Consider the following 22,877-nt stretch of genomic DNA (forward strand, 5'->3'; position numbering starts at 1 on the left):
CCTTCCTTAATTTTACCATGTCAATAAACACATATGAATTTGACGTCAGCAAAAAAATGAGATAGTAGCAACTTCAGGACTAAAAATAAGGTTACATTTACTGAAGAAATTTCAAATGCTTGAAATATCAATTCATTATTATATTCTAGTGTATTTGGTACCTTCTTCAGGTAACCATCTTAAGAAACATAGCGTTAGTTGGGACACTGCCAAATTTTGATTAGGTGATTTTGAGGTTTGCTGTATCAGAGCCTGGATAGCTCAGTCGGTAGAGCATCAGACTTTTAATCTGAGGGTCCAGGGTTCAAGTCCCTGTTCAGGCGGTTTGTTTAAAGAAAATGTACTCTAATGACATGCTCTTTTCAGGATCCAATGAACGAGTAGTCCCATTAGAGTAATTGCAAGTTACTCTTAATGGAGCCATTAAATACCCATCGGTCGTGTACCATTTGACAAGAGTTAAGAAGACTTACCGCAACGGTATCATGTCGTTTGAGATGTTGATTATCTTTTCCCCAATTCAATGTTCAAAATGGAACCCTGCTTATAGTTTCCAAATCACTTTATAAAGTTGGTCAACCGCTGATAGCTCATCTTTTTATTTGAGAATTTCTGTTCACCTTGTTGAATCAGGTTGGATCTCTGGTGCAATGGATAGCGGCTTGGGGTTCTAGGCGAATGTAGAGAAAGCATTCAAAGTCTTTGGGTTGGAATACTAGCTGGGTCAGTTTTATCCCTCCTTTATCTTATAACTAATTGAAACAGTAACAAACAATGCCTGCTTCTGCATAACCAGAGACATTTACCAAAACGGCAGTGAAAGAAAGTCTATTTAAACAGACACTGTTTGCTTTGAAAATGTTGCATAATCTATGCCCAAGAGTAAATTTCCAGTTATACTGCTGGACATGTAATTTAGTACCTAGTAATAGTATTTGGCCTTTTACTAATTTCACAATGTCAATTTAGAGACATGATTTCTAAGTCAGCCGAAAATGAGATAGAACGAATTTCAGGATTTAAAATAGATTACGTGTGCTGCTGAAATTTCAAATGCTTGAAATATCAATTAATTATTAAACTCTACATATTTGATTGCTAATATATGTAACCATATTAAGAATTAAAGTGTAGGTTGGTGTGCGTCCACATCATTTTTAGCTGATTTTTAGTTGCAGTGTTGCAGAGCCTGGATAGCTCAGTCGGTAGAGCATCAGACTTTTAATCTGAGGGTCCAGGGTTCAAGTCCCTGTTCAGGCGGTCGGCTACTTTAAAGAAAAAGTATTCTGATTGTACATTCTTTTTGTGTTCCACTGCATGATGAATAAGATATTCCATTACCAAAATTAAAAAAAAACGTCTTTCATGGAGAAGTGAAAAACCCATCTGTCTCATATATCAGATGACGATACACTAAACTTAAGTTTTATGCAGACTTACCAACTGTATCATGTAGTTTGACACGGTGAATAACTTTTACCCAATTCAATATTCAAAATATAGCCATGGTTATAGTATCCAATGAACTTTATAAAGTTGATCAACAGCTCAAAGCTCATTATTTCATTTCTGAATATCTGTGCACCTCACTCAAGCAGATTGGCTCTGTGGCGCAATGGATAGCGCATTGGACTTCTAGGTGAATGTCAAGAAGGTATTCAAAGGCTGTGGGTTCGAATCCCACCAGAGTCAGTTTTATCCCTGTTTATTTCATAACTATTTAAAGAAGTTATAAGCGATGCATGCATGCTTCTGCTTCACCAAAATCATTTGCTAAAAAAGGTCAGTAAAAGGAAGTCTATTTTAAAGAGACACCGTTCAATTTGGGTAATCTATGCAGAAGAGGAAATTGTCAGCTGTACTGATGAAAATATAATTTACTCGGAAGTAAGATTTTGGGCCCTTCCTTAATTTTACCATGTCAATAAACACATATGAATTTGACGTCAGCAAAAAAATGAGATAGTAGCAACTTCAGGACTAAAAATAAGGTTACATTTACTGAAGAAATTTCAAATGCTTGAAATATCAATTCATTATTATATTCTAGTGTATTTGGTACCTTCTTCAGGTAACCATCTTAAGAAACATAGCGTTAGTTGGGACGCTGCCAAATTTTGATTAGGTGATTTTGAGGTTTGCTGTATCAGAGCCTGGATAGCTCAGTCGGTAGAGCATCAGACTTTTAATCTGAGGGTCCAGGGTTCAAGTCCCCGTTCAGGCGGTAGGCTACTTTAAAGAAAAAGTATTCTGATTGTACATTCTTTTTGTGTTCCACTGCATGATGAATAAGATATTCCATTTCCAAAATTAAAAAAAAATGTCTTTCATGGAGAAGTGAAAAACCCATCTGTCTCATATATCAGATGATGATACACTAAACTTAAGTTGTATGCAGACTTACCAACTGTATCATGTAGTTTGACACGGTGAATAACTTTTACCCAATTCAATATTCAAAATATAGCCATGGTTATAGTATCCAATGAACTTTATAAAGTTGATCAACAGCTCAAAGCTCATTATTTCATTTCTGAATATCTGTGCACCTCACTCAAGCAGATTGGCTCTGTGGCGCAATGGATAGCGCATTGGACTTCTAGGTGAATGTCAAGAAGGTATTCAAAGGCTGTGGGTTCGAATCCCACCAGAGTCAGTTTTATCCCTGTGTATTTCATAACTATTTAAAGAAGTTATAAGCGATGCATGCATGCTTCTGCTTCACCAAAATCATTTGCTAAAAAAGGTCAGTAAAAGGAAGTCTATTTTAAAGAGACACCGTTCAATTTGGGTAATCTATGCAGAAGAGGAAATTGTCAGCTGTACTGATGAAAATATAATTTACTCGGAAGTAAGATTTTGGGCCCTTCCTTAATTTTACCATGTCAATAAACACATATGAATTTGACGTCAGCAAAAAAATGAGATAGTAGCAACTTCAGGACTAAAAATAAGGTTACATTTACTGAAGAAATTTCAAATGCTTGAAATATCAATTCATTATTATATTCTAGTGTATTTGGTACCTTCTTCAGGTAACCATCTTAAGAAACATAGCGTTAGTTGGGACACTGCCAAATTTTGATTAGGTGATTTTGAGGTTTGCTGTATCAGAGCCTGGATAGCTCAGTCGGTAGAGCATCAGACTTTTAATCTGAGGGTCCAGGGTTCAAGTCCCTGTTCAGGCGGTTTGTTTAAAGAAAATGTACTCTAATGACATGCTCTTTTCAGGATCCAATGAACGAGAAGTCCCATTAGAGTAATTGCAAGTTACTCTTAATGGAGCCATTAAATACCCATCGGTCGTGTACCATTTGACAAGAGTTAAGAAGACTTACCGCAACGGTATCATGTCGTTTGAGATGTTGATTATCTTTTCCCCAATTCAATGTTCAAAATGGAACCCTGCTTATAGTTTCCAAATCACTTTATAAAGTTGGTCAACCGCTGATAGCTCATCTTTTTATTTGAGAATTTCTGTTCACCTTGTTGAATCAGGTTGGATCTCTGGTGCAATGGATAGCGGCTTGGGGTTCTAGGCGAATGTAGAGAAAGCATTCAAAGTCTTTGGGTTGGAATACTAGCTGGGTCAGTTTTATCCCTCCTTTATCTTATAACTAATTGAAACAGTAACAAACAATGCCTGCTTCTGCATAACCAGAGACATTTACCAAAACGGCAGTGAAAGAAAGTCTATTTAAACAGACACTGTTTGCTTTGAAAATGTTGCATAATCTATGCCCAAGAGTAAATTTCCAGTTATACTGCTGGACATGTAATTTAGTACCTAGTAATAGTATTTGGCCTTTTACTAATTTCACAATGTCAATTTAGAGACATGATTTCTAAGTCAGCCGAAAATGAGATAGAACGAATTTCAGGATTTAAAATAGATTACGTGTGCTGCTGAAATTTCAAATGCTTGAAATATCAATTAATTATTAAACTCTACATATTTGATTGCTAATATATGTAACCATATTAAGAATTAAAGTGTAGGTTGGTGTGCGTCCACATCATTTTTAGCTGATTTTTAGTTGCAGTGTTGCAGAGCCTGGATAGCTCAGTCGGTAGAGCATCAGACTTTTAATCTGAGGGTCCAGGGTTCAAGTCCCTGTTCAGGCGGTCGGCTACTTTAAAGAAAAAGTATTCTGATTGTACATTCTTTTTGTGTTCCACTGCATGATGAATAAGATATTCCATTACCAAAATTAAAAAAAAACGTCTTTCATGGAGAAGTGAAAAACCCATCTGTCTCATATATCAGATGACGATACACTAAACTTAAGTTGTATGCAGACTTACCAACTGTATCATGTAGTTTGACACGGTGAATAACTTTTACCCAATTCAATATTCAAGATATAGCCATGGTTATAGTATCCAATGAACTTTATAAAGTTGATCAACAGCTCAAAGCTCATTATTTCATTTCTGAATATCTGTGCACCTCATTCAAGCAGATTGGCTCTGTGGCGCAATGGATAGCGCATTGGACTTCTAGGTGAATGTCAAGAAGGTATTCAAAGGCTGTGGGTTAGAATCCCACCAGAGTCAGTTTTATCCCTGTTTATTTCATAACTATTTAAAGAAGTTATAAGCGATGCATGCATGCTTCTGCTTCACCAAAATCATTTGCTAAAAAAGGTCAGTAAAAGGAAGTCTATTTTAAAGAGACACCGTTCAATTTGGGTAATCTATGCAGAAGAGGAAATTGTCAGCTGTACTGATGAAAATATAATTTACTCGGAAGTAAGATTTTGGGCCCTTCCTTAATTTTACCATGTCAATAAACACATATGAATTTGACGTCAGCAAAAAAATGAGATAGTAGCAACTTCAGGACTAAAAATAAGGTTACATTTACTGAAGAAATTTCAAATGCTTGAAATATCAATTCATTATTATATTCTAGTGTATTTGGTACCTTCTTCAGGTAACCATCTTAAGAAACATAGCGTTAGTTGGGACACTGCCAAATTTTGATTAGGTGATTTTGAGGTTTGCTGTATCAGAGCCTGGATAGCTCAGTCGGTAGAGCATCAGACTTTTAATCTGAGGGTCCAGGGTTCAAGTCCCTGTTCAGGCGGTTTGTTTAAAGAAAATGTACTCTAATGACATGCTCTTTTCAGGATCCAATGAACGAGTAGTCCCATTAGAGTAATTGCAAGTTACTCTTAATGGAGCCATTAAATACCCATCGGTCGTGTACCATTTGACAAGAGTTAAGAAGACTTACCGCAACGGTATCATGTCGTTTGAGATGTTGATTATCTTTTCCCCAATTCAATGTTCAAAATGGAACCCTGCTTATAGTTTCCAAATCACTTTATAAAGTTGGTCAACCGCTGATAGCTCATCTTTTTATTTGAGAATTTCTGTTCACCTTGTTGAATCAGGTTGGATCTCTGGTGCAATGGATAGCGGCTTGGGGTTCTAGGCGAATGTAGAGAAAGCATTCAAAGTCTTTGGGTTGGAATACTAGCTGGGTCAGTTTTATCCCTCCTTTATCTTATAACTAATTGAAACAGTAACAAACAATGCCTGCTTCTGCATAACCAGAGACATTTACCAAAACGGCAGTGAAAGAAAGTCTATTTAAACAGACACTGTTTGCTTTGAAAATGTTGCATAATCTATGCCCAAGAGTAAATTTCCAGTTATACTGCTGGACATGTAATTTAGTACCTAGTAATAGTATTTGGCCTTTTACTAATTTCACAATGTCAATTTAGAGACATGATTTCTAAGTCAGCCGAAAATGAGATAGAACGAATTTCAGGATTTAAAATAGATTACGTGTGCTGCTGAAATTTCAAATGCTTGAAATATCAATTAATTATTAAACTCTACATATTTGATTGCTAATATATGTAACCATATTAAGAATTAAAGTGTAGGTTGGTGTGCGTCCACATCATTTTTAGCTGATTTTTAGTTGCAGTGTTGCAGAGCCTGGATAGCTCAGTCGGTAGAGCATCAGACTTTTAATCTGAGGGTCCAGGGTTCAAGTCCCTGTTCAGGCGGTCGGCTACTTTAAAGAAAAAGTATTCTGATTGTACATTCTTTTTGAGTTCCACTGCATGATGAATAAGATATTCCATTACCAAAATTAAAAAAAAACGTCTTTCATGGAGAAGTGAAAAACCCATCTGTCTCATATATCAGATGACGATACACTAAACTTAAGTTTTATGCAGACTTACCAACTGTATCATGTAGTTTGACACGGTGAATAACTTTTACCCAATTCAATATTCAAAATATAGCCATGGTTATAGTATCCAATGAACTTTATAAAGTTGATCAACAGCTCAAAGCTCATTATTTCATTTCTGAATATCTGTGCACCTCACTCAAGCAGATTGGCTCTGTGGCGCAATGGATAGCGCATTGGACTTCTAGGTGAATGTCAAGAAGGTATTCAAAGGCTGTGGGTTCGAATCCCACCAGAGTCAGTTTTATCCCTGTTTATTTCATAACTATTTAAAGAAGTTATAAGCGATGCATGCATGCTTCTGCTTCACCAAAATCATTTGCTAAAAAAGGTCAGTAAAAGGAAGTCTATTTTAAAGAGACACCGTTCAATTTGGGTAATCTATGCAGAAGAGGAAATTGTCAGCTGTACTGATGAAAATATAATTTACTCGGAAGTAAGATTTTGGGCCCTTCCTTAATTTTACCATGTCAATAAACACATATGAATTTGACGTCAGCAAAAAAATGAGATAGTAGCAACTTCAGGACTAAAAATAAGGTTACATTTACTGAAGAAATTTCAAATGCTTGAAATATCAATTCATTATTATATTCTAGTGTATTTGGTACCTTCTTCAGGTAACCATCTTAAGAAACATAGCGTTAGTTGGGACACTGCCAAATTTTGATTAGGTGATTTTGAGGTTTGCTGCATCAGAGCCTGGATAGCTCAGTCGGTAGAGCATCAGACTTTTAATCTGAGGGTCCAGGGTTCAAGTCCCTGTTCAGGCGGTTTGTTTAAAGAAAATGTACTCTAATGACATGCTCTTTTCAGGATCCAATGAACGAGTAGTCCCATTAGAGTAATTGCAAGTTACTCTTAATGGAGCCATTAAATACCCATCGGTCGTGTACCATTTGACAAGAGTTAAGAAGACTTACCGCAACGGTATCATGTCGTTTGAGATGTTGATTATCTTTTCCCCAATTCAATGTTCAAAATGGAACCCTGCTTATAGTTTCCAAATCACTTTATAAAGTTGGTCAACCGCTGATAGCTCATCTTTTTATTTGAGAATTTCTGTTCACCTTGTTGAATCAGGTTGGATCTCTGGTGCAATGGATAGCGGCTTGGGGTTCTAGGCGAATGTAGAGAAAGCATTCAAAGTCTTTGGGTTGGAATACTAGCTGGGTCAGTTTTATCCCTCCTTTATCTTATAACTAATTGAAACAGTAACAAACAATGCCTGCTTCTGCATAACCAGAGACATTTACCAAAACGGCAGTGAAAGAAAGTCTATTTAAACAGACACTGTTTGCTTTGAAAATGTTGCATAATCTATGCCCAAGAGTAAATTTCCAGTTATACTGCTGGACATGTAATTTAGTACCTAGTAATAGTATTTGGCCTTTTACTAATTTCACAATGTCAATTTAGAGACATGATTTCTAAGTCAGCCGAAAATGAGATAGAACGAATTTCAGGATTTAAAATAGATTACGTGTGCTGCTGAAATTTCAAATGCTTGAAATATCAATTAATTATTAAACTCTACATATTTGATTGCTAATATATGTAACCATATTAAGAATTAAAGTGTAGGTTGGTGTGCGTCCACATCATTTTTAGCTGATTTTTAGTTGCAGTGTTGCAGAGCCTGGATAGCTCAGTCGGTAGAGCATCAGACTTTTAATCTGAGGGTCCAGGGTTCAAGTCCCTGTTCAGGCGGTCGGCTACTTTAAAGAAAAAGTATTCTGATTGTACATTCTTTTTGTGTTCCACTGCATGATGAATAAGATATTCCATTACCAAAATTAAAAAAAAACGTCTTTCATGGAGAAGTGAAAAACCCATCTGTCTCATATATCAGATGACGATACACTAAACTTAAGTTTTATGCAGACTTACCAACTGTATCATGTAGTTTGACACGGTGAATAACTTTTACCCAATTCAATATTCAAAATATAGCCATGGTTATAGTATCCAATGAACTTTATAAAGTTGATCAACAGCTCAAAGCTCATTATTTCATTTCTGAATATCTGTGCACCTCACTCAAGCAGATTGGCTCTGTGGCGCAATGGATAGCGCATTGGACTTTTAGGTGAATGTCAAGAAGGTATTCAAAGGCTGTGGGTTCGAATCCCACCAGAGTCAGTTTTATCCCTGTTTATTTCATAACTATTTAAAGAAGTTATAAGCGATGCATGCATGCTTCTGCTTCACCAAAATCATTTGCTAAAAAAGGTCAGTAAAAGGAAGTCTATTTTAAAGAGACACCGTTCAATTTGGGTAATCTATGCAGAAGAGGAAATTGTCAGCTGTACTGATGAAAATATAATTTACTCGGAAGTAAGATTTTGGGCCCTTCCTTAATTTTACCATGTCAATAAACACATATGAATTTGACGTCAGCAAAAAAATGAGATAGTAGCAACTTCAGGACTAAAAATAAGGTTACATTTACTGAAGAAATTTCAAATGCTTGAAATATCAATTCATTATTATATTCTAGTGTATTTGGTACCTTCTTCAGGTAACCATCTTAAGAAACATAGCGTTAGTTGGGACGCTGCCAAATTTTGATTAGGTGATTTTGAGGTTTGCTGTATCAGAGCCTGGATAGCTCAGTCGGTAGAGCATCAGACTTTTAATCTGAGGGTCCAGGGTTCAAGTCCCCGTTCAGGCGGTAGGCTACTTTAAAGAAAAAGTATTCTGATTGTACATTCTTTTTGTGTTCCACTGCATGATGAATAAGATATTCCATTTCCAAAATTAAAAAAAAATGTCTTTCATGGAGAAGTGAAAAACCCATCTGTCTCATATATCAGATGATGATACACTAAACTTAAGTTGTATGCAGACTTACCAACTGTATCATGTAGTTTGACACGGTGAATAACTTTTACCCAATTCAATATTCAAAATATAGCCATGGTTATAGTATCCAATGAACTTTATAAAGTTGATCAACAGCTCAAAGCTCATTATTTCATTTCTGAATATCTGTGCACCTCACTCAAGCAGATTGGCTCTGTGGCGCAATGGATAGCGCATTGGACTTCTAGGTGAATGTCAAGAAGGTATTCAAAGGCTGTGGGTTCGAATCCCACCAGAGTCAGTTTTATCCCTGTGTATTTCATAACTATTTAAAGAAGTTATAAGCGATGCATGCATGCTTCTGCTTCACCAAAATCATTTGCTAAAAAAGGTCAGTAAAAGGAAGTCTATTTTAAAGAGACACCGTTCAATTTGGGTAATCTATGCAGAAGAGGAAATTGTCAGCTGTACTGATGAAAATATAATTTACTCGGAAGTAAGATTTTGGGCCCTTCCTTAATTTTACCATGTCAATAAACACATATGAATTTGACGTCAGCAAAAAAATGAGATAGTAGCAACTTCAGGACTAAAAATAAGGTTACATTTACTGAAGAAATTTCAAATGCTTGAAATATCAATTCATTATTATATTCTAGTGTATTTGGTACCTTCTTCAGGTAACCATCTTAAGAAACATAGCGTTAGTTGGGACACTGCCAAATTTTGATTAGGTGATTTTGAGGTTTGCTGTATCAGAGCCTGGATAGCTCAGTCGGTAGAGCATCAGACTTTTAATCTGAGGGTCCAGGGTTCAAGTCCCTGTTCAGGCGGTTTGTTTAAAGAAAATGTACTCTAATGACATGCTCTTTTCAGGATCCAATGAACGAGTAGTCCCATTAGAGTAATTGCAAGTTACTCTTAATGGAGCCATTAAATACCCATCGGTCGTGTACCATTTGACAAGAGTTAAGAAGACTTACCGCAACGGTATCATGTCGTTTGAGATGTTGATTATCTTTTCCCCAATTCAATGTTCAAAATGGAACCCTGCTTATAGTTTCCAAATCACTTTATAAAGTTGGTCAACCGCTGATAGCTCATCTTTTTATTTGAGAATTTCTGTTCACCTTGTTGAATCAGGTTGGATCTCTGGTGCAATGGATAGCGGCTTGGGGTTCTAGGCGAATGTAGAGAAAGCATTCAAAGTCTTTGGGTTGGAATACTAGCTGGGTCAGTTTTATCCCTCCTTTATCTTATAACTAATTGAAACAGTAACAAACAATGCCTGCTTCTGCATAACCAGAGACATTTACCAAAACGGCAGTGAAAGAAAGTCTATTTAAACAGACACTGTTTGCTTTGAAAATGTTGCATAATCTATGCCCAAGAGTAAATTTCCAGTTATACTGCTGGACATGTAATTTAGTACCTAGTAATAGTATTTGGCCTTTTACTAATTTCACAATGTCAATTTAGAGACATGATTTCTAAGTCAGCCGAAAATGAGATAGAACGAATTTCAGGATTTAAAATAGATTACGTGTGCTGCTGAAATTTCAAATGCTTGAAATATCAATTAATTATTAAACTCTACATATTTGATTGCTAATATATGTAACCATATTAAGAATTAAAGTGTAGGTTGGTGTGCGTCCACATCATTTTTAGCTGATTTTTAGTTGCAGTGTTGCAGAGCCTGGATAGCTCAGTCGGTAGAGCATCAGACTTTTAATCTGAGGGTCCAGGGTTCAAGTCCCTGTTCAGGCGGTCGGCTACTTTAAAGAAAAAGTATTCTGATTGTACATTCTTTTTGTGTTCCACTGCATGATGAATAAGATATTCCATTACCAAAATTAAAAAAAAACGTCTTTCATGGAGAAGTGAAAAACCCATCTGTCTCATATATCAGATGACGATACACTAAACTTAAGTTGTATGCAGACTTACCAACTGTATCATGTAGTTTGACACGGTGAATAACTTTTACCCAATTCAATATTCAAGATATAGCCATGGTTATAGTATCCAATGAACTTTATAAAGTTGATCAACAGCTCAAAGCTCATTATTTCATTTCTGAATATCTGTGCACCTCATTCAAGCAGATTGGCTCTGTGGCGCAATGGATAGCGCATTGGACTTCTAGGTGAATGTCAAGAAGGTATTCAAAGGCTGTGGGTTCGAATCCCACCAGAGTCAGTTTTATCCCTGTTTATTTCATAACTATTTAAAGAAGTTATAAGCGATGCATGCATGCTTCTGCTTCACCAAAATCATTTGCTAAAAAAGGTCAGTAAAAGGAAGTCTATTTTAAAGAGACACCGTTCAATTTGGGTAATCTATGCAGAAGAGGAAATTGTCAGCTGTACTGATGAAAATATAATTTACTCGGAAGTAAGATTTTGGGCCCTTCCTTAATTTTACCATGTCAATAAACACATATGAATTTGACGTCAGCAAAAAAATGAGATAGTAGCAACTTCAGGACTAAAAATAAGGTTACATTTACTGAAGAAATTTCAAATGCTTGAAATATCAATTCATTATTATATTCTAGTGTATTTGGTACCTTCTTCAGGTAACCATCTTAAGAAACATAGCGTTAGTTGGGACACTGCCAAATTTTGATTAGGTGATTTTGAGGTTTGCTGTATCAGAGCCTGGATAGCTCAGTCGGTAGAGCATCAGACTTTTAATCTGAGGGTCCAGGGTTCAAGTCCCTGTTCAGGCGGTTTGTTTAAAGAAAATGTACTCTAATGACATGCTCTTTTCAGGATCCAATGAACGAGTAGTCCCATTAGAGTAATTGCAAGTTACTCTTAATGGAGCCATTAAATACCCATCGGTCGTGTACCATTTGACAAGAGTTAAGAAGACTTACCGCAACGGTATCATGTCGTTTGAGATGTTGATTATCTTTTCCCCAATTCAATGTTCAAAATGGAACCCTGCTTATAGTTTCCAAATCACTTTATAAAGTTGGTCAACCGCTGATAGCTCATCTTTTTATTTGAGAATTTCTGTTCACCTTGTTGAATCAGGTTGGATCTCTGGTGCAATGGATAGCGGCTTGGGGTTCTAGGCGAATGTAGAGAAAGCATTCAAAGTCTTTGGGTTGGAATACTAGCTGGGTCAGTTTTATCCCTCCTTTATCTTATAACTAATTGAAACAGTAACAAACAATGCCTGCTTCTGCATAACCAGAGACATTTACCAAAACGGCAGTGAAAGAAAGTCTATTTAAACAGACACTGTTTGCTTTGAAAATGTTGCATAATCTATGCCCAAGAGTAAATTTCCAGTTATACTGCTGGACATGTAATTTAGTACCTAGTAATAGTATTTGGCCTTTTACTAATTTCACAATGTCAATTTAGAGACATGATTTCTAAGTCAGCCGAAAATGAGATAGAACGAATTTCAGGATTTAAAATAGATTACGTGTGCTGCTGAAATTTCAAATGCTTGAAATATCAATTAATTATTAAACTCTACATATTTGATTGCTAATATATGTAACCATATTAAGAATTAAAGTGTAGGTTGGTGTGCGTCCACATCATTTTTAGCTGATTTTTAGTTGCAGTGTTGCAGAGCCTGGATAGCTCAGTCGGTAGAGCATCAGACTTTTAATCTGAGGGTCCAGGGTTCAAGTCCCTGTTCAGGCGGTCGGCTACTTTAAAGAAAAAGTATTCTGATTGTACATTCTTTTTGTGTTCCACTGCATGATGAATAAGATATTCCATTACCAAAATTAAAAAAAAACGTCTTTCATGGAGAAGTGAAAAACCCATCTGTCTCATATATCAGATGACGATACACTAAACTTAAGTTTTATGCAGACTTACCAACTGTATCATGTAGTTTGACACGGTGAATAACTTTTACCCAATTCAATATTCAAAATATAGCCATGGTTATAGTATCCAATGAACTTTATAAAGTTGATCAACAGCTCAAAGCTCATTATTTCATTTCTGAATATCTGTGCACCTCACTCAAGCAGATTGGCTCTGTGGCGCAATGGATAGCGCATTGGACTTCTAGGTGAATGTCAAGAAGGTATTCAAAGGCTGTGGGTTCGAATCCCACCAGAGTCAGTTTTATCCCTGTTTATTTCATAACTATTTAAAGAAGTTATAAGCGATGCATGCATGCTTCTGCTTCACCAAAATCATTTGCTAAAAAAGGTCAGTAAAAGGAAGTCTATTTTAAAGAGACACCGTTCAATTTGGGTAATCTATGCAGAAGAGGAAATTGTCAGCTGTACTGATGAAAATATAATTTACTCGGAAGTAAGATTTTGGGCCCTTCCTTAATTTTACCATGTCAATAAACACATATGAATTTGACGTCAGCAAAAAAATGAGATAGTAGCAACTTCAGGACTAAAAATAAGGTTACATTTACTGAAGAAATTTCAAATGCTTGAAATATCAATTCATTATTATATTCTAGTGTATTTGGTACCTTCTTCAGGTAACCATCTTAAGAAACATAGCGTTAGTTGGGACGCTGCCAAATTTTGATTAGGTGATTTTGAGGTTTGCTGTATCAGAGCCTGGATAGCTCAGTCGGTAGAGCATCAGACTTTTAATCTGAGGGTCCAGGGTTCAAGTCCCCGTTCAGGCGGTAGGCTACTTTAAAGAAAAAGTATTCTGATTGTACATTCTTTTTGTGTTCCACTGCATGATGAATAAGATATTCCATTTCCAAAATTAAAAAAAAATGTCTTTCATGGAGAAGTGAAAAACCCATCTGTCTCATATATCAGATGATGATACACTAAACTTAAGTTGTATGCAGACTTACCAACTGTATCATGTAGTTTGACACGGTGAATAACTTTTACCCAATTCAATATTCAAAATATAGCCATGGTTATAGTATCCAATGAACTTTATAAAGTTGATCAACAGCTCAAAGCTCATTATTTCATTTCTGAATATCTGTGCACCTCACTCAAGCAGATTGGCTCTGTGGCGCAATGGATAGCGCATTGGACTTCTAGGTGAATGTCAAGAAGGTATTCAAAGGCTGTGGGTTCGAATCCCACCAGAGTCAGTTTTATCCCTGTGTATTTCATAACTATTTAAAGAAGTTATAAGCGATGCATGCATGCTTCTGCTTCACCAAAATCATTTGCTAAAAAAGGTCAGTAAAAGGAAGTCTATTTTAAAGAGACACCGTTCAATTTGGGTAATCTATGCAGAAGAGGAAATTGTCAGCTGTACTGATGAAAATATAATTTACTCGGAAGTAAGATTTTGGGCCCTTCCTTAATTTTACCATGTCAATAAACACATATGAATTTGACGTCAGCAAAAAAATGAGATAGTAGCAACTTCAGGACTAAAAATAAGGTTACATTTACTGAAGAAATTTCAAATGCTTGAAATATCAATTCATTATTATATTCTAGTGTATTTGGTACCTTCTTCAGGTAACCATCTTAAGAAACATAGCGTTAGTTGGGACACTGCCAAATTTTGATTAGGTGATTTTGAGGTTTGCTGTATCAGAGCCTGGATAGCTCAGTCGGTAGAGCATCAGACTTTTAATCTGAGGGTCCAGGGTTCAAGTCCCTGTTCAGGCGGTTTGTTTAAAGAAAATGTACTCTAATGACATGCTCTTTTCAGGATCCAATGAACGAGTAGTCCCATTAGAGTAATTGCAAGTTACTCTTAATGGAGCCATTAAATACCCATCGGTCGTGTACCATTTGACAAGAGTTAAGAAGACTTACCGCAACGGTATCATGTCGTTTGAGATGTTGATTATCTTTTCCCCAATTCAATGTTCAAAATGGAACCCTGCTTATAGTTTCCAAATCACTTTATAAAGTTGGTCAACCGCTGATAGCTCATCTTTTTATTTGAGAATTTCTGTTCACCTTGTTGAATCAGGTTGGATCTCTGGTGCAATGGATAGCGGCTTGGGGTTCTAGGCGAATGTAGAGAAAGCATTCAAAGTCTTTGGGTTGGAATACTAGCTGGGTCAGTTTTATCCCTCCTTTATCTTATAACTAATTGAAACAGTAACAAACAATGCCTGCTTCTGCATAACCAGAGACATTTACCAAAACGGCAGTGAAAGAAAGTCTATTTAAACAGACACTGTTTGCTTTGAAAATGTTGCATAATCTATGCCCAAGAGTAAATTTCCAGTTATACTGCTGGACATGTAATTTAGTACCTAGTAATAGTATTTGGCCTTTTACTAATTTCACAATGTCAATTTAGAGACATGATTTCTAAGTCAGCCGAAAATGAGATAGAACGAATTTCAGGATTTAAAATAGATTACGTGTGCTGCTGAAATTTCAAATGCTTGAAATATCAATTAATTATTAAACTCTACATATTTGATTGCTAATATATGTAACCATATTAAGAATTAAAGTGTAGGTTGGTGTGCGTCCACATCATTTTTAGCTGATTTTTAGTTGCAGTGTTGCAGAGCCTGGATAGCTCAGTCGGTAGAGCATCAGACTTTTAATCTGAGGGTCCAGGGTTCAAGTCCCTGTTCAGGCGGTCGGCTACTTTAAAGAAAAAGTATTCTGATTGTACATTCTTTTTGTGTTCCACTGCATGATGAATAAGATATTCCATTACCAAAATTAAAAAAAAACGTCTTTCATGGAGAAGTGAAAAACCCATCTGTCTCATATATCAGATGACGATACACTAAACTTAAGTTGTATGCAGACTTACCAACTGTATCATGTAGTTTGACACGGTGAATAACTTTTACCCAATTCAATATTCAAGATATAGCCATGGTTATAGTATCCAATGAACTTTATAAAGTTGATCAACAGCTCAAAGCTCATTATTTCATTTCTGAATATCTGTGCACCTCATTCAAGCAGATTGGCTCTGTGGCGCAATGGATAGCGCATTGGACTTCTAGGTGAATGTCAAGAAGGTATTCAAAGGCTGTGGGTTCGAATCCCACCAGAGTCAGTTTTATCCCTGTTTATTTCATAACTATTTAAAGAAGTTATAAGCGATGCATGCATGCTTCTGCTTCACCAAAATCATTTGCTAAAAAAGGTCAGTAAAAGGAAGTCTATTTTAAAGAGACACCGTTCAATTTGGGTAATCTATGCAGAAGAGGAAATTGTCAGCTGTACTGATGAAAATATAATTTACTCGGAAGTAAGATTTTGGGCCCTTCCTTAATTTTACCATGTCAATAAACACATATGAATTTGACGTCAGCAAAAAAATGAGATAGTAGCAACTTCAGGACTAAAAATAAGGTTACATTTACTGAAGAAATTTCAAATGCTTGAAATATCAATTCATTATTATATTCTAGTGTATTTGGTACCTTCTTCAGGTAACCATCTTAAGAAACATAGCGTTAGTTGGGACACTGCCAAATTTTGATTAGGTGATTTTGAGGTTTGCTGTATCAGAGCCTGGATAGCTCAGTCGGTAGAGCATCAGACTTTTAATCTGAGGGTCCAGGGTTCAAGTCCCTGTTCAGGCGGTTTGTTTAAAGAAAATGTACTCTAATGACATGCTCTTTTCAGGATCCAATGAACGAGTAGTCCCATTAGAGTAATTGCAAGTTACTCTTAATGGAGCCATTAAATACCCATCGGTCGTGTACCATTTGACAAGAGTTAAGAAGACTTACCGCAACGGTATCATGTCGTTTGAGATGTTGATTATCTTTTCCCCAATTCAATGTTCAAAATGGAACCCTGCTTATAGTTTCCAAATCACTTTATAAAGTTGGTCAACCGCTGATAGCTCATCTTTTTATTTGAGAATTTCTGTTCACCTTGTTGAATCAGGTTGGATCTCTGGTGCAATGGATAGCGGCTTGGGGTTCTAGGCGAATGTAGAGAATGCATTCAAAGTCTTTGGGTTGGAATACTAGCTGGGTCAGTTTTATCCCTCCTTTATCTTATAACTAATTGAAACAGTAACAAACAATGCCTGCTTCTGCATAACCAGAGACATTTACCAAAACGGCAGTGAAAGAAAGTCTATTTAAACAGACACTGTTTGCTTTGAAAATGTTGCATAATCTATGCCCAAGAGTAAATTTCCAGTTATACTGCTGGACATGTAATTTAGTACCTAGTAATAGTATTTGGCCTTTTACTAATTTCACAATGTCAATTTAGAGACATGATTTCTAAGTCAGCCGAAAATGAGATAGAACGAATTTCAGGATTTAAAATAGATTACGTGTGCTGCTGAAATTTCAAATGCTTGAAATATCAATTAATTATTAAACTCTACATATTTGATTGCTAATATATGTAACCATATTAAGAATTAAAGTGTAGGTTGGTGTGCGTCCACATCATTTTTAGCTGATTTTTAGTTGCAGTGTTGCAGAGCCCGGATAGCTCAGTCGGTAGAGCATCAGACTTTTAATCTGAGGGTCCAGGGTTCAAGTCCCTGTTCAGGCGGTCGGCTACTTTAAAGAAAAAGTATTCTGATTGTACATTCTTTTTGTGTTCCACTGCTTGATGAATAAGATATTCCATTACCAAAATTAAAAAAAAACGTCTTTCATGGAGAAGTGAAAAACCCATCTGTCTCATATATCAGATGACGATACACTAAACTTAAGTTTTATGCAGACTTACCAACTGTATCATGTAGTTTGACACGGTGAATAACTTTTACCCAATTCAATATTCAAAATATAGCCATGGTTATAGTATCCAATGAACTTTATAAAGTTGATCAACAGCTCAAAGCTCATTATTTCATTTCTGAATATCTGTGCACCTCACTCAAGCAGATTGGCTCTGTGGCGCAATGGATAGCGCATTGGACTTCTAGGTGAATGTCAAGAAGGTATTCAAAGGCTGTGGGTTCGAATCCCACCAGAGTCAGTTTTATCCCTGTTTATTTCATAACTATTTAAAGAAGTTATAAGCGATGCATGCATGCTTCTGCTTCACCAAAATCATTTGCTAAAAAAGGTCAGTAAAAGGAAGTCTATTTTAAAGAGACACCGTTCAATTTGGGTAATCTATGCAGAAGAGGAAATTGTCAGCTGTACTGATGAAAATATAATTTACTCGGAAGTAAGATTTTGGGCCCTTCCTTAATTTTACCATGTCAATAAACACATATGAATTTGACGTCAGCAAAAAAATGAGATAGTAGCAACTTCAGGACTAAAAATAAGGTTACATTTACTGAAGAAATTTCAAATGCTTGAAATATCAATTCATTATTATATTCTAGTGTATTTGGTACCTTCTTCAGGTAACCATCTTAAGAAACATAGCGTTAGTTGGGACGCTGCCAAATTTTGATTAGGTGATTTTGAGGTTTGCTGTATCAGAGCCTGGATAGCTCAGTCGGTAGAGCATCAGACTTTTAATCTGAGGGTCCAGGGTTCAAGTCCCTGTTCAGGCGGTTTGTTTAAAGAAAATGTACTCTAATGACATGCTCTTTTCAGGATCCAATGAACGAGTAGTCCCATTAGAGTAATTGCAAGTTACTCTTAATGGAGCCATTAAATACCCATCGGTCGTGTACCATTTGACAAGAGTTAAGAAGACTTACCGCAACGGTATCATGTCGTTTGAGATGTTGATTATCTTTTCCCCAATTCAATGTTCAAAATGGAACCCTGCTTATAGTTTCCAAATCACTTTATAAAGTTGGTCAACCGCTGATAGCTCATCTTTTTATTTGAGAATTTCTGTTCACCTTGTTGAATCAGGTTGGATCTCTGGTGCAATGGATAGCGGCTTGGGGTTCTAGGCGAATGTAGAGAAAGCATTCAAAGTCTTTGGGTTGGAATACTAGCTGGGTCAGTTTTATCCCTCCTTTATCTTATAACTAATTGAAACAGTAACAAACAATGCCTGCTTCTGCATAACCAGAGACATTTACCAAAACGGCAGTGAAAGAAAGTCTATTTAAACAGACACTGTTTGCTTTGAAAATGTTGCATAATCTATGCCCAAGAGTAAATTTCCAGTTATACTGCTGGACATGTAATTTAGTACCTAGTAATAGTATTTGCCTTTTACTAATTTCACAATGTCAATTTAGAGACATGATTTCTAAGTCAGCCGAAAATGAGATAGAACGAATTTCAGGATTTAAAATAGATTACGTGTGCTGCTGAAATTTCAAATGCTTGAAATATCAATTAATTATTAAACTCTACATATTTGATTGCTAATATATGTAACCATATTAAGAATTAAAGTGTAGGTTGGTGTGCGTCCACATCATTTTTAGCTGATTTTTAGTTGCAGTGTTGCAGAGCCTGGATAGCTCAGTCGGTAGAGCATCAGACTTTTAATCTGAGGGTCCAGGGTTCAAGTCCCTGTTCAGGCGGTCGGCTACTTTAAAGAAAAAGTATTCTGATTGTACATTCTTTTTGTGTTCCACTGCATGATGAATAAGATATTCCATTACCAAAATAAAAAAAAAACGTCTTTCATGGAGAAGTGAAAAACCCATCTGTCTCATATATCAGATGACGATACACTAAACTTAAGTTGTATGCAGACTTACCAACTGTATCATGTAGTTTGACACGGTGAATAACTTTTACCCAATTCAATATTCAAAATATAGCCATGGTTATAGTATCCAATGAACTTTATAAAGTTGATCAACAGCTCAAAGCTCATTATTTCATTTCTGAATATCTGTGCACCTCACTCAAGCAGATTGGCTCTGTGGCGCAATGGATAGCGCATTGGACTTCTAAGTGAATGTCAAGAAGGTATTCAAAGGCTGTGGGTTCGAATCCCACCAGAGTCAGTTTTATCCCTGTTTATTTCATAACTATTTAAAGAAGTTATAAGCGATGCATGCATGCTTCTGCTTCACCAAAATCATTTGCTAAAAAAGGTCAGTAAAAGGAAGTCTATTTTAAAGAGACACCGTTCAATTTGGGTAATCTATGCAGAAGAGGAAATTGTCAGCTGTACTGATGAAAATATAATTTACTCGGAAGTAAGATTTTGGGCCCTTCCTTAATTTTACCATGTCAATAAACACATATGAATTTGACGTCAGCAAAAAAATGAGATAGTAGCAACTTCAGGACTAAAAATAAGGTTACATTTACTGAAGAAATTTCAAATGCTTGAAATATCAATTCATTATTATATTCTAGTGTATTTGGTACCTTCTTCAGGTAACCATATTAAGAAACATAGCGTTAGTTGGGACGCTGCCAAATTTTGATTAGGTGATTTTGAGGTTTGCTGTATCAGAGCCTGGATAGCTCAGTCGGTAGAGCATCAGACTTTTAATCTGAGGGTCCAGGGTTCAAGTCCCCGTTCAGGCGGTAGGCTACTTTAAAGAAAAAGTATTCTGATTGTACATTCTTTTTGTGTTCCACTGCATGATGAATAAGATATTCCATTACCAAAATTAAAAAAAAATGTCTTTCATGGAGAAGTGAAAAACCCATCTGTCTCATATATCAGATGATGATACACTAAACTTAAGTTGTATGCAGACTTACCAACTGTATCATGTAGTTTGACACGGTGAATAACTTTTACCCAATTCAATATTCAAAATATAGCCATGGTTATAGTATCCAATGAACTTTATAAAGTTGATCAACAGCTCAAAGCTCATTATTTCATTTCTGAATATCTGTGCACCTCACTCAAGCAGATTGGCTCTGTGGCGCAATGGATAGCGCATTGGACTTCTAGGTGAATGTCAAGAAGGTATTCAAAGGCTGTGGGTTCGAATCCCACCAGAGTCAGTTTTATCCCTGTGTATTTCATAACTATTTAAAGAAGTTATAAGCGATGCATGCATGCTTCTGCTTCACCAAAATCATTTGCTAAAAAAGGTCAGTAAAAGGAAGTCTATTTTAAAGAGACACCGTTCAATTTGGGTAATCTATGCAGAAGAGGAAATTGTCAGCTGTACTGATGAAAATATAATTTACTCGGAAGTAAGATTTTGGGCCCTTCCTTAATTTTACCATGTCAATAAACACATATGAATTTGACGTCAGCAAAAAAATGAGATAGTAGCAACTTCAGGACTAAAAATAAGGTTACATTTACTGAAGAAATTTCAAATGCTTGAAATATCGATTCATTATTATATTCTAGTGTATTTGGTACCTTCTTCAGGTAACCATCTTAAGAAACATAGCGTTAGTTGGGACACTGCCAAATTTTGATTAGGTGATTTTGAGGTTTGCTGTATCAGAGCCTGGATAGCTCAGTCGGTAGAGCATCAGACTTTTAATCTGAGGGTCCAGGGTTCAAGTCCCTGTTCAGGCGGTTTGTTTAAAGAAAATGTACTCTAATGACATGCTCTTTTCAGGATCCAATGAACGAGTAGTCCCATTAGAGTAATTGCAAGTTACTCTTAATGGAGCCATTAAATACCCATCGGTCGTGTACCATTTGACAAGAGTTAAGAAGACTTACCGCAACGGTATCATGTCGTTTGAGATGTTGATTATCTTTTCCCCAATTCAATGTTCAAAATGGAACCCTGCTTATAGTTTCCAAATCACTTTATAAAGTTGGTCAACCGCTGATAGCTCATCTTTTTATTTGAGAATTTCTGTTCACCTTGTTGAATCAGGTTGGATCTCTGGTGCAATGGATAGCGGCTTGGGGTTCTAGGCGAATGTAGAGAAAGCATTCAAAGTCTTTGGGTTGGAATACTAGCTGGGTCAGTTTTATCCCTCCTTTATCTTATAACTAATTGAAACAGTAACAAACAATGCCTGCTTCTGCATAACCAGAGACATTTACCAAAACGGCAGTGAAAGAAAGTCTATTTAAACAGACACTGTTTGCTTTGAAAATGTTGCATAATCTATGCCCAAGAGTAAATTTCCAGTTATACTGCTGGACATGTAATTTAGTACCTAGTAATAGTATTTGGCCTTTTACTAATTTCACAATGTCAATTTAGAGACATGATTTCTAAGTCAGCCGAAAATGAGATAGAACGAATTTCAGGATTTAAAATAGATTACGTGTGCTGCTGAAATTTCAAATGCTTGAAATATCAATTAATTATTAAACTCTACATATTTGATTGCTAATATATGTAACCATATTAAGAATTAAAGTGTAGGTTGGTGTGCGTCCACATCATTTTTAGCTGATTTTTAGTTGCAGTGTTGCAGAGCCTGGATAGCTCAGTCGGTAGAGCATCAGACTTTTAATCTGAGGGTCCAGGGTTCAAGTCCCTGTTCAGGCGGTCGGCTACTTTAAAGAAAAAGTATTCTGATTGTACATTCTTTTTGTGTTCCACTGCATGATGAATAAGATATTCCATTACCAAAATTAAAAAAAAACGTCTTTCATGGAGAAGTGAAAAACCCATCTGTCTCATATATCAGATGACGATACACTAAACTTAAGTTTTATGCAGACTTACCAACTGTATCATGTAGTTTGACACGGTGAATAACTTTTACCCAATTCAATATTCAAAATATAGCCATGGTTATAGTATCCAATGAACTTTATAAAGTTGATCAACAGCTCAAAGCTCATTATTTCATTTCTGAATATCTGTGCACCTCACTCAAGCAGATTGGCTCTGTGGCGCAATGGATAGCGCATTGGACTTCTAGGTGAATGTCAAGAAGGTATTCAAAGGCTGTGGGTTCGAATCCCACCAGAGTCAGTTTTATCCCTGTTTATTTCATAACTATTTAAAGAAGTTATAAGCGATGCATGCATGCTTCTGCTTCACCAAAATCATTTGCTAAAAAAGGTCAGTAAAAGGAAGTCTATTTTAAAGAGACACCGTTCAATTTGGGTAATCTATGCAGAAGAGGAAATTGTCAGCTGTACTGATGAAAATATAATTTACTCGGAAGTAAGATTTTGGGCCCTTCCTTAATT

The 22,877-nt window shown here is 36.1% G+C and overlaps 32 non-coding genes across 32 annotated transcripts; all 32 read left to right on the forward strand.

Annotated features, from left to right (window-relative positions):
• Positions 1-250: 250 nt before the first annotated feature.
• Positions 251-323, forward strand: TRNAK-UUU (transfer RNA lysine (anticodon UUU)). Its single transcript has one exon. It is a non-coding gene; the product is annotated as a tRNA-Lys (tRNA).
• Positions 324-1,187: 864 nt separating this feature from the next.
• On the forward strand, positions 1,188-1,260 carry TRNAK-UUU (transfer RNA lysine (anticodon UUU)). Its single transcript has one exon. It is a non-coding gene; the product is annotated as a tRNA-Lys (tRNA).
• A 341-nt stretch (positions 1,261-1,601) lies between these two features.
• Positions 1,602-1,692, forward strand: TRNAR-UCU (transfer RNA arginine (anticodon UCU)). Its single transcript is given in 2 exon segments — positions 1,602-1,638; positions 1,657-1,692. It is a non-coding gene; the product is annotated as a tRNA-Arg (tRNA).
• An 873-nt stretch (positions 1,693-2,565) lies between these two features.
• On the forward strand, positions 2,566-2,656 carry TRNAR-UCU (transfer RNA arginine (anticodon UCU)). Its single transcript is given in 2 exon segments — positions 2,566-2,602; positions 2,621-2,656. It is a non-coding gene; the product is annotated as a tRNA-Arg (tRNA).
• Positions 2,657-3,115: 459 nt separating this feature from the next.
• Positions 3,116-3,188, forward strand: TRNAK-UUU (transfer RNA lysine (anticodon UUU)). Its single transcript has one exon. It is a non-coding gene; the product is annotated as a tRNA-Lys (tRNA).
• An 864-nt stretch (positions 3,189-4,052) lies between these two features.
• TRNAK-UUU (transfer RNA lysine (anticodon UUU)) lies at positions 4,053-4,125 on the forward strand. Its single transcript has one exon. It is a non-coding gene; the product is annotated as a tRNA-Lys (tRNA).
• Positions 4,126-4,466: 341 nt separating this feature from the next.
• TRNAR-UCU (transfer RNA arginine (anticodon UCU)) lies at positions 4,467-4,557 on the forward strand. Its single transcript is given in 2 exon segments — positions 4,467-4,503; positions 4,522-4,557. It is a non-coding gene; the product is annotated as a tRNA-Arg (tRNA).
• A 459-nt stretch (positions 4,558-5,016) lies between these two features.
• Positions 5,017-5,089, forward strand: TRNAK-UUU (transfer RNA lysine (anticodon UUU)). Its single transcript has one exon. It is a non-coding gene; the product is annotated as a tRNA-Lys (tRNA).
• An 864-nt stretch (positions 5,090-5,953) lies between these two features.
• On the forward strand, positions 5,954-6,026 carry TRNAK-UUU (transfer RNA lysine (anticodon UUU)). The gene has a single exon. It is a non-coding gene; the product is annotated as a tRNA-Lys (tRNA).
• A 341-nt stretch (positions 6,027-6,367) lies between these two features.
• On the forward strand, positions 6,368-6,458 carry TRNAR-UCU (transfer RNA arginine (anticodon UCU)). Its single transcript is given in 2 exon segments — positions 6,368-6,404; positions 6,423-6,458. It is a non-coding gene; the product is annotated as a tRNA-Arg (tRNA).
• A 459-nt stretch (positions 6,459-6,917) lies between these two features.
• On the forward strand, positions 6,918-6,990 carry TRNAK-UUU (transfer RNA lysine (anticodon UUU)). The gene has a single exon. It is a non-coding gene; the product is annotated as a tRNA-Lys (tRNA).
• Positions 6,991-7,854: 864 nt separating this feature from the next.
• Positions 7,855-7,927, forward strand: TRNAK-UUU (transfer RNA lysine (anticodon UUU)). The gene has a single exon. It is a non-coding gene; the product is annotated as a tRNA-Lys (tRNA).
• A 1,305-nt stretch (positions 7,928-9,232) lies between these two features.
• TRNAR-UCU (transfer RNA arginine (anticodon UCU)) lies at positions 9,233-9,323 on the forward strand. The gene is given in 2 exon segments: positions 9,233-9,269; positions 9,288-9,323. It is a non-coding gene; the product is annotated as a tRNA-Arg (tRNA).
• A 459-nt stretch (positions 9,324-9,782) lies between these two features.
• Positions 9,783-9,855, forward strand: TRNAK-UUU (transfer RNA lysine (anticodon UUU)). The gene has a single exon. It is a non-coding gene; the product is annotated as a tRNA-Lys (tRNA).
• An 864-nt stretch (positions 9,856-10,719) lies between these two features.
• On the forward strand, positions 10,720-10,792 carry TRNAK-UUU (transfer RNA lysine (anticodon UUU)). Its single transcript has one exon. It is a non-coding gene; the product is annotated as a tRNA-Lys (tRNA).
• A 341-nt stretch (positions 10,793-11,133) lies between these two features.
• Positions 11,134-11,224, forward strand: TRNAR-UCU (transfer RNA arginine (anticodon UCU)). The gene is given in 2 exon segments: positions 11,134-11,170; positions 11,189-11,224. It is a non-coding gene; the product is annotated as a tRNA-Arg (tRNA).
• A 459-nt stretch (positions 11,225-11,683) lies between these two features.
• On the forward strand, positions 11,684-11,756 carry TRNAK-UUU (transfer RNA lysine (anticodon UUU)). The gene has a single exon. It is a non-coding gene; the product is annotated as a tRNA-Lys (tRNA).
• Positions 11,757-12,620: 864 nt separating this feature from the next.
• Positions 12,621-12,693, forward strand: TRNAK-UUU (transfer RNA lysine (anticodon UUU)). Its single transcript has one exon. It is a non-coding gene; the product is annotated as a tRNA-Lys (tRNA).
• Positions 12,694-13,034: 341 nt separating this feature from the next.
• TRNAR-UCU (transfer RNA arginine (anticodon UCU)) lies at positions 13,035-13,125 on the forward strand. The gene is given in 2 exon segments: positions 13,035-13,071; positions 13,090-13,125. It is a non-coding gene; the product is annotated as a tRNA-Arg (tRNA).
• Positions 13,126-13,998: 873 nt separating this feature from the next.
• On the forward strand, positions 13,999-14,089 carry TRNAR-UCU (transfer RNA arginine (anticodon UCU)). Its single transcript is given in 2 exon segments — positions 13,999-14,035; positions 14,054-14,089. It is a non-coding gene; the product is annotated as a tRNA-Arg (tRNA).
• Positions 14,090-14,548: 459 nt separating this feature from the next.
• Positions 14,549-14,621, forward strand: TRNAK-UUU (transfer RNA lysine (anticodon UUU)). The gene has a single exon. It is a non-coding gene; the product is annotated as a tRNA-Lys (tRNA).
• An 864-nt stretch (positions 14,622-15,485) lies between these two features.
• On the forward strand, positions 15,486-15,558 carry TRNAK-UUU (transfer RNA lysine (anticodon UUU)). Its single transcript has one exon. It is a non-coding gene; the product is annotated as a tRNA-Lys (tRNA).
• A 341-nt stretch (positions 15,559-15,899) lies between these two features.
• Positions 15,900-15,990, forward strand: TRNAR-UCU (transfer RNA arginine (anticodon UCU)). The gene is given in 2 exon segments: positions 15,900-15,936; positions 15,955-15,990. It is a non-coding gene; the product is annotated as a tRNA-Arg (tRNA).
• A 459-nt stretch (positions 15,991-16,449) lies between these two features.
• TRNAK-UUU (transfer RNA lysine (anticodon UUU)) lies at positions 16,450-16,522 on the forward strand. The gene has a single exon. It is a non-coding gene; the product is annotated as a tRNA-Lys (tRNA).
• Positions 16,523-17,800: 1,278 nt separating this feature from the next.
• On the forward strand, positions 17,801-17,891 carry TRNAR-UCU (transfer RNA arginine (anticodon UCU)). The gene is given in 2 exon segments: positions 17,801-17,837; positions 17,856-17,891. It is a non-coding gene; the product is annotated as a tRNA-Arg (tRNA).
• A 459-nt stretch (positions 17,892-18,350) lies between these two features.
• Positions 18,351-18,423, forward strand: TRNAK-UUU (transfer RNA lysine (anticodon UUU)). The gene has a single exon. It is a non-coding gene; the product is annotated as a tRNA-Lys (tRNA).
• Positions 18,424-19,286: 863 nt separating this feature from the next.
• Positions 19,287-19,359, forward strand: TRNAK-UUU (transfer RNA lysine (anticodon UUU)). Its single transcript has one exon. It is a non-coding gene; the product is annotated as a tRNA-Lys (tRNA).
• A 341-nt stretch (positions 19,360-19,700) lies between these two features.
• TRNAR-UCU (transfer RNA arginine (anticodon UCU)) lies at positions 19,701-19,791 on the forward strand. The gene is given in 2 exon segments: positions 19,701-19,737; positions 19,756-19,791. It is a non-coding gene; the product is annotated as a tRNA-Arg (tRNA).
• An 873-nt stretch (positions 19,792-20,664) lies between these two features.
• On the forward strand, positions 20,665-20,755 carry TRNAR-UCU (transfer RNA arginine (anticodon UCU)). Its single transcript is given in 2 exon segments — positions 20,665-20,701; positions 20,720-20,755. It is a non-coding gene; the product is annotated as a tRNA-Arg (tRNA).
• Positions 20,756-21,214: 459 nt separating this feature from the next.
• TRNAK-UUU (transfer RNA lysine (anticodon UUU)) lies at positions 21,215-21,287 on the forward strand. The gene has a single exon. It is a non-coding gene; the product is annotated as a tRNA-Lys (tRNA).
• An 864-nt stretch (positions 21,288-22,151) lies between these two features.
• On the forward strand, positions 22,152-22,224 carry TRNAK-UUU (transfer RNA lysine (anticodon UUU)). The gene has a single exon. It is a non-coding gene; the product is annotated as a tRNA-Lys (tRNA).
• Positions 22,225-22,565: 341 nt separating this feature from the next.
• TRNAR-UCU (transfer RNA arginine (anticodon UCU)) lies at positions 22,566-22,656 on the forward strand. The gene is given in 2 exon segments: positions 22,566-22,602; positions 22,621-22,656. It is a non-coding gene; the product is annotated as a tRNA-Arg (tRNA).
• The last annotated feature ends 221 nt before the right edge of the window (positions 22,657-22,877 follow it).

Source organism: Triturus cristatus, chromosome 4_1 (genome assembly GCF_964204655.1).
Source record: "Triturus cristatus chromosome 4_1, aTriCri1.1, whole genome shotgun sequence".
Classification (NCBI taxonomy): Eukaryota; Metazoa; Chordata; class Amphibia; order Caudata; family Salamandridae; genus Triturus; species Triturus cristatus.